We start from the raw sequence: 12,171 nt of genomic DNA, 5'->3' as shown, positions 1-12,171 counted from the left end.
CCGGCCCAACCGGAAACTGCTTCAAAATAAAGGTCTCCGAGGATTTAAAAAGATAAATAATAATTAAGGCATGACATCACTGAGCAGCAGGGCTGGACTTGGATATAAAAAAATGTATATGAGGGTAGAATATGATGTGTGCATGTGTCATTTTGTTTGATTCCTGATATTGAAATTGTTTCTCGGTTGGTACAGTTGTTCCTGGGTTCCTTCTTTGTTGCACACTTTAGCTGTTAGGAGTGGCTCCTGATCAAAGTGGTCATGCATTTTACGTGAATCCTTGATTATTCCAAGAGTCTTTATTTACCACTTGTCATACAAGTACAACACACAGTGAAGTGTGTCCTGACACTGCAAAACATTATAAGCAATAAGAAAATCTAAATCAAAACTCTGAAACTTTAAATAAAAAACCTGAAAGTGTACATTGTGGAAATGGAATGTTAAAGTGCTTTGTGCCACATTGGCACAGCAATGTGCTGACAGAGCAAAAGTAGACCAAAAGTAACCGAAACTACCAAAGTAACAGACTGAGCAGAGCAATGTAAGCATAGTGAAGCAGCATTATCAGTGTAGCAGCGCGTGACGTATAATAAATCAGACATGATATGAATTATGACAGTGAAAGTTCTGCAATGTAACAAGAATATGATATAAAATCCAGTTCCAGACCCTTATGGTGATGCTATGAGGGGAGTGGGGGCATGTCCTGGCTCGAATGGCCTGAGGATAGAAGCTCCTCTTCACTCTCTGTCTTTGCCCCGATGGTGTGGAACCTTCCACCTGATGGCAAAAACAAGTTACTGGGATGGGAGCTGCTCTGGACCAACATCTCCTGGTGTAAATGTCCTGAAGGGAAGGGAGATGCTGTTATTGATCCTTTTACCTTAGTCTTAAAGTGTGTATTTATTTCTTACTCTTCTTATATTTATTGCTTGTCTTTTGCACTGAATGTAACTCGAACCTCTTCATCCGGTCTCTATATACTGCACTGTGTACAGCAGAGATGACAATAAAGTTTACTTTGACGTGAGCAGCAGCGCTCTGCAGCACACATCACTCTGTGAAGAGCTTTTCGGTCCTGAACACAACTAATCCCAGGATGTGATGTTCTGTGTGAGGATGCTCTCCACAGCACCTGAATAGAATCACTTAGTCCCTCTCTCTATGTTCTTAACACATTATTTTCACCTTCCTCTACCTCTTCCTCACTCTGCTGTTGTCCCGCCTCCTGCACTTTTTCTCTGCTGGTGCTAAATTTGACCTTTTCACCACTTCCTCCAAAGTAAACTCTCTTTTACAAGTTGCATGAGGGGAGGAGTTCAGGGATTTGATTGGGCAGTGTCCGTATCGGAAATGAGCGAATGGATGCTGTCAGTGTGTGTTGGGTCGGTGGGTAAATGACCCATCAGGTCACCGGGAAAATGCCAGATTACCGGTCCAGCCCTGCTGAGCAGCTGTTTCTGTTGGGGAAAAATTGGCTTAAAACATATTTTATAGGCATATATGTGGTTCTCAGTGACATTTGAAGTTCCACATTTCTGAAAATGAAAAAGTACCTCTTAGCAGTAGCATATTAGGACTCAAGGGAGTCTATCTCAGACTGTGTGTGAGGCCCTTTGTAGGTAATGATGGGTTTAAGATACATTTTTAAAAAGAAAATGAAGGGTCTGGGCGAAGGAGAATAAATATAAAAGAAATAAACTCAAGGTGATTACGTCATACCTTTATTGAAAAAAAACTTTCACAAAATATTTTTAATTGAATTTTTATTATAATTATTTAATACTGAGTGTGAAATGTTTTGTCACACTCACGCTGAGGCGCGGGGTGTGGGTATTATTTTGGAAAGAAAGGACCGGAAGTTACATTCACGTACTCTCGCTTTATTTTCCGGGAGAGAGGGTTTCCTGACTCTCAGAGATGTCGCCACTTCTCAAAGACCATTGGGTGAGAGCGGGGAGAACTGATGATGTCACCCTGTTCGTAAACAGGATGAAGCGTTCATATACTCGATATATTTATTTATTCAGCCCCACGCACGTGTGTGTGACTCACACGTCATCGTAAATCATGTAAATAAGCGTCTTTGCTCAGTTCAGTTGCGCCTCCTGAGGTTCCCACGCGGATCCCTGTTCTCCATCAGTCAGCACAACCTGTATTTCCTGTGTGGGATTCGAGTGATTCACGCTCTGCGTGTTCAAACAGCTTATAGATCTGAGACAGCGACGCGTTTCACTTTCAGTTCAACATTTGAATCCACGCACGCTCTGCTTTTTTATTTGTAGAAAAGTCTGTGAAACAGAAACGGACGTGACTACAAATACACAACGCCTCTGAAGTTCTTTAAATTACTGCACGTGGAGCCAGATGTTAGAAGTTTTGTCCAAATATGAAATATTAAGAGTCGGCGCAAACTCTTTGAGGCTCGCACAGACGTCTGAACAGCGCCACCTGCTGCTACGGAGAGGAACGAGCCTCAGCCTCTGTTTATCAGCTGGAAGTTTAGATTACAGTAACACGTGGATATAAAGTACTTTGAAATGTGAAAAGTTACATTTAAAGATAGTTTATTGTATGTTTCAGTGCCAGATTTTACACTGTCACGTTATCACTAAAGCACTTCTGGATGGATGCAAACTGCATTTCGTTGCCCTGTACCTGTGCATGTGCAATGACAATAAAGTTGAATTCTATTCTATTCTATTCTATTAATGATGTTATTCTGAAAACTGTGGAAAAGAGAAGCAAATCCTGCCAATTCCACACAGCAAAACGCTGTGCAACGTCACGCTTAATGGACAAAGAGAAGAAACTGATTAACAAAACGAGTATATGTAATATTATTAATGTGCAGTGAAGTTGCCTGCTTTATCTACGTGTCACTTCCTTTCCTCATCTGTGATTGGCTCTTGTGTTCTTTTGTCTCCTGCTTATTACCTGACAGAAATCCTTTTATAAAGACTTCAGTTACTTGTTGCCTTACAGTGAGTACTGTAGTCCTGTTAGCTGTACTGTTACTGCACGTGTTTGTGTTCCTAGTGTATTTTAGGTGGTCTGTGAGTTATGAAGGGAAATACAATAATTAAAGCCCATCTGAACCTATTCACAGTTATAATGAAACTGAAATCTTTACAGGTAAGACCACCAGAGCACACGCAGCAGGAGACGGGAGGACAGCACCCAGACACTTAATGCATGAACTCAAACTGTCTTGGTCTTTGTCACTTTAACTATACTTCAAATTCTGTTCATCAGAAAGTCACAGCGAGCGTCACAGCTGAAAAACGATTTCCCCTGCAGTTCCTCCAACGTCCAGCAGAGGCAGCAGTGAGTCAGCCCCACAGATTCTCATGTTAAAATTATACAGCAGAAATAAACATGTTTACAGCCTGATACACAAACTGTTTGTTCTCTATATTAAATGTCCCTCCTCATAATGAAGAGGGACATTTAATATAGAGAAAATGTTTTTAAATCCAATCAGTTTATTGTCAGTCAACCTGAGGAGTCTGGGCTCCAGTTCTGATGAGCAATATGTGTGATGCATCCATGCAGTGTGCAGGTGCAGCTGGATAACCAGACTAACTAGCATTAGCTGATAACGGCTCATGACTGCACCACAGCAGTGCCCTTCTGCTCACAATGCCTCCCAGTGTACTCAGTGATGTCCAGGCCAAGAACGTTGTAGTTGCTACTGCAACTGGTGGCTCGTACTTCAGAGTGAGACAAGGTGGGGCTACGATGGCTGAAAACATGCTGATGGTGACTAAAGTGGCATTTTTATACAAGTCTGGCAGCTTTTGAGAGCAGACAGGGAACAAATCAAGCCCAAGAAAGTGTTGCAGGTTTTGTGGCTACGAAGAACTCAAGGGAGCCTATCTCAGACTGTGTGTGAGGCCCTTTGTAGGTAATGATGGGTTTAAGATCAGCCATGACACGAAGATGGCCGACTGGATCCCAGAAACAACGGTCACCACAGCCAGCGGCTGATTCAGCTTCTTTACCCAGGACCCCACGGTAGATCTGAAGCAGGTTAGCCAGAGTGCAGGAGATGCAGAGGGTAAAGCTGCTGCCAAATATAGGAAAGCCTAAAGAGGGTTTGTGCAGGAAGCTGAAGGTAAGACAGAAGCTCCAGAAAAGATAACAACAGATACATTATGAACACAGCAACAACCCCGAGGGTGAGAACGATCCCGGAGGTCACCAGAGAGCTCGGAACGATCGAGGGATCCAACCGGAGTGAGAAATCCCCCCGATTTACTCCCACACCTATGCCTCTGTTCATCATGTGAATACTGCTCGTCACCGCAGCCACACCTGCAGAGACGAAACACTTCAATACCCCGAGAAGATTTTCCTTCCTCAGCCCAAAGAATCAAATCCTCAGCAAAGGATTTATGGAAAAACCCTGAATGCAGAATCCACACAGCAGCACCCGATCAGCATCATGGAGCAGGAGAGTGAGAGTCCCATTATACACTACAGAACTAACAGTATTTATAAATGGAGATGTGCATAATTATTATGGTTTATATTTTATACTGGCACACTCCTGGGACTGTTAATGTTCAGCTTCCATGTGTAGTGTTGCAATGATGATTTCAGGTGCACTGTGTAAACAGTTTGATGGTTTCTAATGTCTGTGTGGAGCTTTGCTTACCACCATCGTCAGATTCAGTGTTCATGTAAAAACTGATGTCATGTGTGGAGCATATGAATGCACCAGTGTCCCACACAATGCACAGCTGAAGAAAACCAGAGCTGCTGCATTCATGTGTCCCACACACTGATGAAAACTGCATAAAACTATTGAACCGTGCAGTACCTGCGACACAGGCTGCACAGCGTAGTGGGACAGGTGTGACAACAACAAGACGCGAGAGTCTGAAGGGATCATCTGAGTTCATTAAAATACATTTTACTGTAGTTTACTGTATTCTGTCCACCAGTACACGACCATACTGCAGTACTGTTTGCTCTGTTATTAATGTCACTGCTAAAGCACATGTTTGACTCGTATACAAGCCGGCAAGCTCGCCTCTCTAAGCTGACTTTACTCACATGCAGCGAGATAAAAACTGTGAAAAACGATCCTACTTAATCAATCATTTTAAAGATTAATATGGATAATGTTGTGCTGCTGTGAGAGCAGCTCTAAATTTTTATATGCAGTATTTTCACAGTACTGTAACTGGACTGATTCCAGGGGAAAACTCTGAACTCCTGTCCTGGTGGACGTGTAGCAAAGCAGTCACATCCCCGAACGTAAAAATCTGAGATTATTCTGGGAAATAAATGAATGTTGAAACTTTCATCTCACCGTCGAAGCCTTCAGGTTTCTGCAGAGACACTCTGAAACTGATTCTCCAGTCGTTTCTATCTCCATCCTGTGTTCCAGTACGTGATGTCACATCCCAAACCGGGGTCTCCATCGCTGTCAGAGGACATCTGGGTGGTGTCCACACTGAAGTTCACCACTAGAAGCTGTGGAGACAAAAACCGTAAACATTTGTGACAAAATAAAATAAAACACATGGATTCTGTTACTTTAACAAGTAGAAGCTAAAACGATCCTGACATGAACGTTGATTTTCGCTCTCTTTTATCCAATGGCGTGTCCAGCGGGGTGGCCTGGGGGGGCACAGGCCACCCCCCCAACCAGACTGGCCACCCCAGGTGCCACCCCAAAGGCAAAACAATAAAATTCAATCAAATATCAAATGTCCGATTATGTTTTCACGGTGACGCTCAGATATCCGAGTGTAAGTGAATGCAGCATCGCTTCTGCGCTATGTGCATCACGTTAGCAAAGGTAGGAGAGCCAAGCGCGAAAGATGGCACTGCAGGAAACAATTTTTCGGTGAAAGAAAATGAGGACAGAATAAATGTCCCGGTAAGTAATATCAAGTTTGTTGAGTTTAGTAAACTTCGGTGTAATTAGAATCCCAAGGAAAAAAATAACACTTAAAGAATTATTGCAGCTGTGGAATATTTCAGACAGTTTGCTACTGAGGGCAGCTAACATAAGAGTTATGAGTTATAAGATATAATCTAAGTCGTAACATTGCTGTATGGAGCTGCAGATTTGGTTGCAGGTTAACATAGCTGGACTGGCCATCGGACATACCGGGCATATCCCCAGTGACTTATTTTTTTATTTTTTTTGTAACGGCATGAACAATGAGAGGTGGTGGATTGGCCAGATGCAGGTCGATGTGTAGAAATAACTCCGTTGTTTGGTGGTGGCTATGACGGGGCTTCCACAGAGGCAACAGGTGGATGAGGGAAGGTGAGGCAGGAGGAGAGACCCGAAGCAGCCGCCAGTCCGAGTGTCAGGTGAACTGAACTTCAGGTAAGAAGTTATGACCTGCAGTCTATCTGGGTCAGATATGAACCAAGTTTAGGTGGAGTTTATTTTCATGTTGCTGACTTTTTACTGTCAGTTGCAATAACTCGTACTGCGTTCTAGCCAGTTTGACGGAGTTTTTATACAGCTGGGTGGTGCTATGATGTTACTGATAGTGAACTTTATTTTATTCATAAGGTTAGTTAGTAGAGTTGCCAACGGCTCCTTAAAAAATGGAATGGTCCCTCATTCAGAGAAAAAGACACAAAGCTGGATTTATTCTGTCGTTATGCTGCACAGCTGCCTCTTCTCTCATTCTCCCCCCTCCCTCTCCTGTTGCTACTTCAATCGTGAAACTGATCAATGATCAGCTGATCGGCTTTTCTCTCTTGTTTGTTTATCGCCCACTTTGCGCCAGAAAGAGGAAACCAGCGGATGTCGCGCTAAACAACAGCAGCACGTTTAAGCTTGATCAGCTGTTGTTAGAATGTATTTAATATTAATTTCTAGTATCAGCTGATGTTTGCTGGAGCCACAGCTGTAAAGCTGCTGGTCATGATGTCAGTTTAGATATGTGGTGAGAGGGAAACATGAAGATGAAACCAGGAGATGTCCTTACTGAATCATCAGAGCTGAACAGGTGATGGAGAAACAGGTTTACCTTTTAGGTGACATGAATGAGTTGAAGTTATGAACTGTTTCTGAGAGACAAACAACACCAGGATCCTTTTTTATGTAGCTGACAGCTGGTAACTGCAGGGGCGGGTCTAGCAAAGTTTTGCCAGGGGGGCCAGGTAGGGCATTAACAGGGAAAGGTGGGCACAAAGAAATACTTTTCTTTCTTATTCTCATTTAAAATACCTAGTTTTTATTAAATAATTATCTAAATCTTACAACCAAAGTTTTTATCTGACGTAAAATGTATAGAAATCATACATATACCAACAAGACTGTACATCACTGTCACAACAGCATTTGTTTTCATTCAAAGGCTTTATGGCTTTACTACCTGGTGGGTCGGTCTGTAGTAAAAATGCCCAATTTTTTTTGTCCCAGTCCAGCCCTGCAGGTTAATACTGGCAGTGTCACCATGCCAGCTGACTGTATTTTATCATCAGCCAGTGTTGTTCTTTATCAATATTACCAAAGTTTACCATAAGGCAGCATAGAAAGTATTTACTTGCTTTCAGGTTTTATTCAAATGTTAGTCTTTTCAGTTGTTTCTCCACTTTTTTCCTGTTTCAAAATCAAACACCAGTTTGTGAGAAGATTATCTTCTTTTTTTAACAGGCAGATAAAGTTTTACATTGGAACTGGCTAATTTGTCAATTGTTTGTTACAAATGTTCGTATTTTAATTTTCAAAAATGTTTTTGCCCAAAACATATGTGCACTATATGTCAGTAAAAATACTATGCAAATATTGATGTCCTTGAATGCTGAGTAAGCACTGACAAAGCACTGATTGTATCTCTTGTACTTTATCAACGCAGTATCTAAAAACTTTGCACCGTAGTGGTTAAAATCTCATTCTAATAAGAGTTAAAAGTGCATTTGGTTATTAGGTTTATAGGATTATTGAATTATGGTTAAGGGTTGGTAGAATTTTTTTTTTAAACATTATCTGCCAATTAAATCTGCCACCCTTCTCCAAATCTGTGCCCCTACCTGGCCCCCCCAACAAAAATTTTCTAGACACGCCACTGAGAGCCAAGCGCGAAAGAGGCACTGCAGGAAACAATTTTTCAGTGAAAGAAAATGAGGACAGAATAAATGTCCCGGTAAGTAATATTAAGTTTGTTGAGTTTAGTAAACTTCGGTGAAATTAGAATCCCAAGGAAAAAATAACACTTAAAGAATTATTGCAGCTGTGGAATATTTCAGACAGTATGCTACTGAGGGCAGCTAACATAAGAGTTATGAGTTATAAGATATAATCTAAGTCGTAACATTGCTGTATGGAGCTGCAGATTTGGTTGCAGGTTAACATAGCTGGACTGGCCATCGGGCTTATTTGACTTATTTTTTATTTTTTTTGTAACGGCATGAACAATGAGAGGTGGTGGATTGGCCAGATGCAGGTCGATGTGTAGAAATAACTCCGTTGTTTGGTGGTGGCTATGACGGGGCTTCCACAGAGGCAACAGGTGGATGAGGGAAGGGGAGGCAGGAGGAGAGCCCCGAAGCAGCCGCCAGTCCGAGTGTCAGGTGAACTGAACTTCAGGTAAGAAGTTATGACCTGCAGTCTATCTGGGTCAGATATGAACCAAGTTTAGGTGGAGTTTATTTTCATGTTGCTGACTTTTTACTGTCAGTTGCAATAACTCATACTGCGTTCTAGCCAGTTTGACGGAGTTTTTATACAGCTGGGTGGTGCTATGATGTTACTGATAGTGAACTTTATTTTATTCATAAGGTTAGTAGAGTTGCCAACGGCTCCTTAAAAAAATGGAATGGTCCCTCATTCAGAGAAAATATTACACGTTTCATATTGAGCTGAGAAGAGACGCAGTTTGTCCCGGACTTCAGCTAGGATGGAAAAAGACACAAAGCTGGATTTATTCTGTCGTTATGCTGCACAGCTGCCTCTTCTCTCATTCTCTCCCCCTCCCTCTCCTGTTGCTACTTCAATCATGAAACTGATCAATGATCAGCTGATCAGCTTTTCTCTCTTGTTTGTTTATCGCCCACTTTGCCAGCGGATGTCGCACTAAACAACAGCAGCACGTTTAAGCTTGATCAGCTGTTGTTAGAATGTATTTAATATTAATTTCTAGTATCAGCTGATGTTTGCTGGAGCCACAGCTGTAAAGCTGCTGGTCATGATGTCAGTTTGGATATGTGGTGAGAGGGAAACATGAAACCAGGAGATGTCCTTACTGAATCATCAGAGCTGAACAGGTGATGGAGAAACAGGTTTACCTTTTAGGTGACATGAATGAGTTGAAGTTATGAACTGTTTCTGAGAGACAAATAACACCAGGATCCTTTTTTATGTAGCTGACAGCTGGTAACTGTGCAGGGGCGGGTCTAGCAAAGTTTTGCCAGGGGGGCAGGTAGGGCATTAACAGGGAGAGGGGGGCACAAAGAAATACTTTTCTTTCTTATTCTCATTTAAAATACCTAGCTTTTATTAAATAATTATCTAAATCTTACAACCAAAGTTTTTATCTGACGTAAAATGTATAGAAATCATACATATACCAACAAGACTGTACATCACTGTCACCACAGCGTTTGTTTTCATTCAAAGTCTTTATGGCTTTACTACCTGGTGGGCCGGTCTGTAGTCAAAATGCCCGATTTTCTGTCCCAGTCCAGCCCTGCAGGTTATACTGGCAGTGTCACCATGCCAGCTGACTGTATTTCATCATCAGCCAGTGCTGTTCTTTATCAATATTACCAAAGTTTACTGACTGAGACCTGTAAACAGCCACTCGCAGGTGGCTTTTTCTCACTTTGCATCACACAGAACAAAGCAGCCGTGTTGCGTTTGCACTGTTGTACCTCAGATGGTGTACACGTCACCATATATTTGCATACTGCACAGGCTCCAGATCAGGACAAACATTTCTTAAACACCTACTGAGGTGACTGGAAAAAGCTGTGACTGGTTTTCTGGACCACCAGGGGGCAGCACAGACCTGCCGAGGCGCTGGAACAGATGTGAAGCAGACTCAGTACAGATGTGGTTCACAGCAGCAGAGGGCAGACTGGCAGCAGCTCTCCCTCCTGTGATGGTGTCCTCGCTCTTTGACGGTGACCAGGTTCTAATTTGTGAGTCGGGGCCGTGTTTTATCGGACCGGTCCTGAGATTCAGAGGCTGGTAAACATGAGTCAAACCTCACAGTTAAGTTAAGATGAAGGATTCAATAACAATGCAGAGTGGGGGATTTCTTTCACAGCACCACATGTTGGGACACACAAATGGATTTGATGAACGTTTTATGATCCAGAGAGGGAAAAAAGCTGCCCTGTAAAACCAAAACTTTCACTTAAGCCTTTCTCCTCTTCCCCCTCCCTCCTGCCCAGCTCATCTTCCTCTTCCTCCTCTTCCTCCCCCAGCCTGCAGAGTGTTTGGAAGAACAAAAAGTCATCTGCTGTCCATCTGGCCGCTGTGCTGGGCGGTAATACCCCCTCATATTCCTCTGCTTCCCAAGCACCCGTGGACAATCCATTCTCTCACCCCCCCACCCCCGTCCCTGCCTTACCCTCCAGTTCCACCACAACCCCCCACTGGCCCCGATCCCTGTCCCAGGACCGAGAGGTGGGATCCGGTGTCAGTGCCCCAGAAAGACCCCTCTCTCTGGAACATGTGGGGGATCAGCAGCAGTGTTGCTCAGAGGGCTCAGTTTCACTGTTTGGGATTCTCACAGTAGCTTGCAACATATCCAACGCTTCCCAGGTGCTGGCAGCTCGCAGCAAAGCCGGGACAGAAAAGTGCTCAAGTTTTCTCACGAAGAGCAAAAACAAGAACTCCTCTGACACGATGAAGGTTTTCACATTGTGAGTCTGCAGGTTAACGTCTGTCTAAATCACACTCCACATGCTAAAGTAATGATGTCTGAAAAAAAAACAGTCATAGGGAAAAAGTCTGTTTGTGTTTCTGACATATGCAACATCCAACATCCAGTCCTCTAAACAGATGCATGTGACACATCTGAACGTCAACAAAGGCACCTGAGATGTCATTACAGGCTTAAGACGAATTAAAAACCACTAACAACCATTAAGTTACAAGAAACAAGCTTGAAAAACAACAACAAAAACATTTTTTTAAAAAACTATTAAAATAATAAAAACAAATTAATTAATAAAAACTGTCACTAAAAATAAAAGCAGGTATTTAAACTTGCAGCGTGTAAATTCTCATCACTAGATGTCAGTAGATTGTAGATTTGAGTCAGCTGAGTTCTGTATGTAACCGAGCTACCGTACAAATCTGGCTGCCCTTCATCTGCAGTGAGTGTAGGCTGTCAGCACGCTACATCTGCTGTTAGCTGCTGTTAGAGCTGCTGTTAGCTGCTGTTAGCTGCTGTTAGCTGGCACTGGTTAAACTTTCTTTGTCAGTTGCTGACGCTCAGTTAAAAACTCTCATATAATATGAGAACGTAATCAAACTTTATTAGAGGTAAAGACTGATTTTTACTAGACTAACTAGCATTAGCTAGCATAATGTTAGCTTATAACCAGCTGTTGTTGCTGTGTAGCTGTCTGGAGACAGTATCCACTACCCTGACAATCAGTAACAGCAGCATTACTTTGAATAAATGAGGACGTTTTCGTGAGTTGCAGCCCTGACTTCATTTCAGGGGAAGAGGCTTGAGGTGACGAGGAAGAGGATGGGGTTTTATAAGACGCGGTTCATGTGAACATAAAGGATATTGCTGTTATTAATTTAACATGATTAAACTGAATGCATTTATATGAGAAGCAGTATTTCAAAAATTTATTGAAATACAAAAATGTTAAATTTAACATTTACCAAAGTCAGAAAAAATCTCAGCGTTCAGAAACTGTTGACTACTTTTTCTCCAAAATCTCTGCAGCTGCTGGACGGCTGCAGGTTTCTGTGCCTCCTCACAACAGTGAGGACACTCAGTGGGGTTCAGATCCAAGCTAACCTTCCTCAGTGCTGATTCAGATGTAATGCATGTGTTCAAATGTGGACCTGCTTCATATTTATGAGTCTCAGATTTAAAATGAACATAGAGTCTTAGCTTTAAATGTCATTTATATGAGTGTAATATAATTAAGCCACTGGACGACGGTCGTGTTCTCTGGTTACAACAGAGGACAGTTTCACTGAGATGTGAGAAAATA

Source organism: Mchenga conophoros, linkage group LG1 (assembly GCF_057382185.1).
Source record: "Mchenga conophoros isolate Kocher_MC1m ecotype Shallow Benthic linkage group LG1, M_conophoros_male_GT1.1, whole genome shotgun sequence".
Lineage (NCBI taxonomy): Eukaryota > Metazoa > Chordata > Actinopteri > Cichliformes > Cichlidae > Mchenga > Mchenga conophoros.
This window is presented reverse-complemented; position numbering follows the sequence as displayed.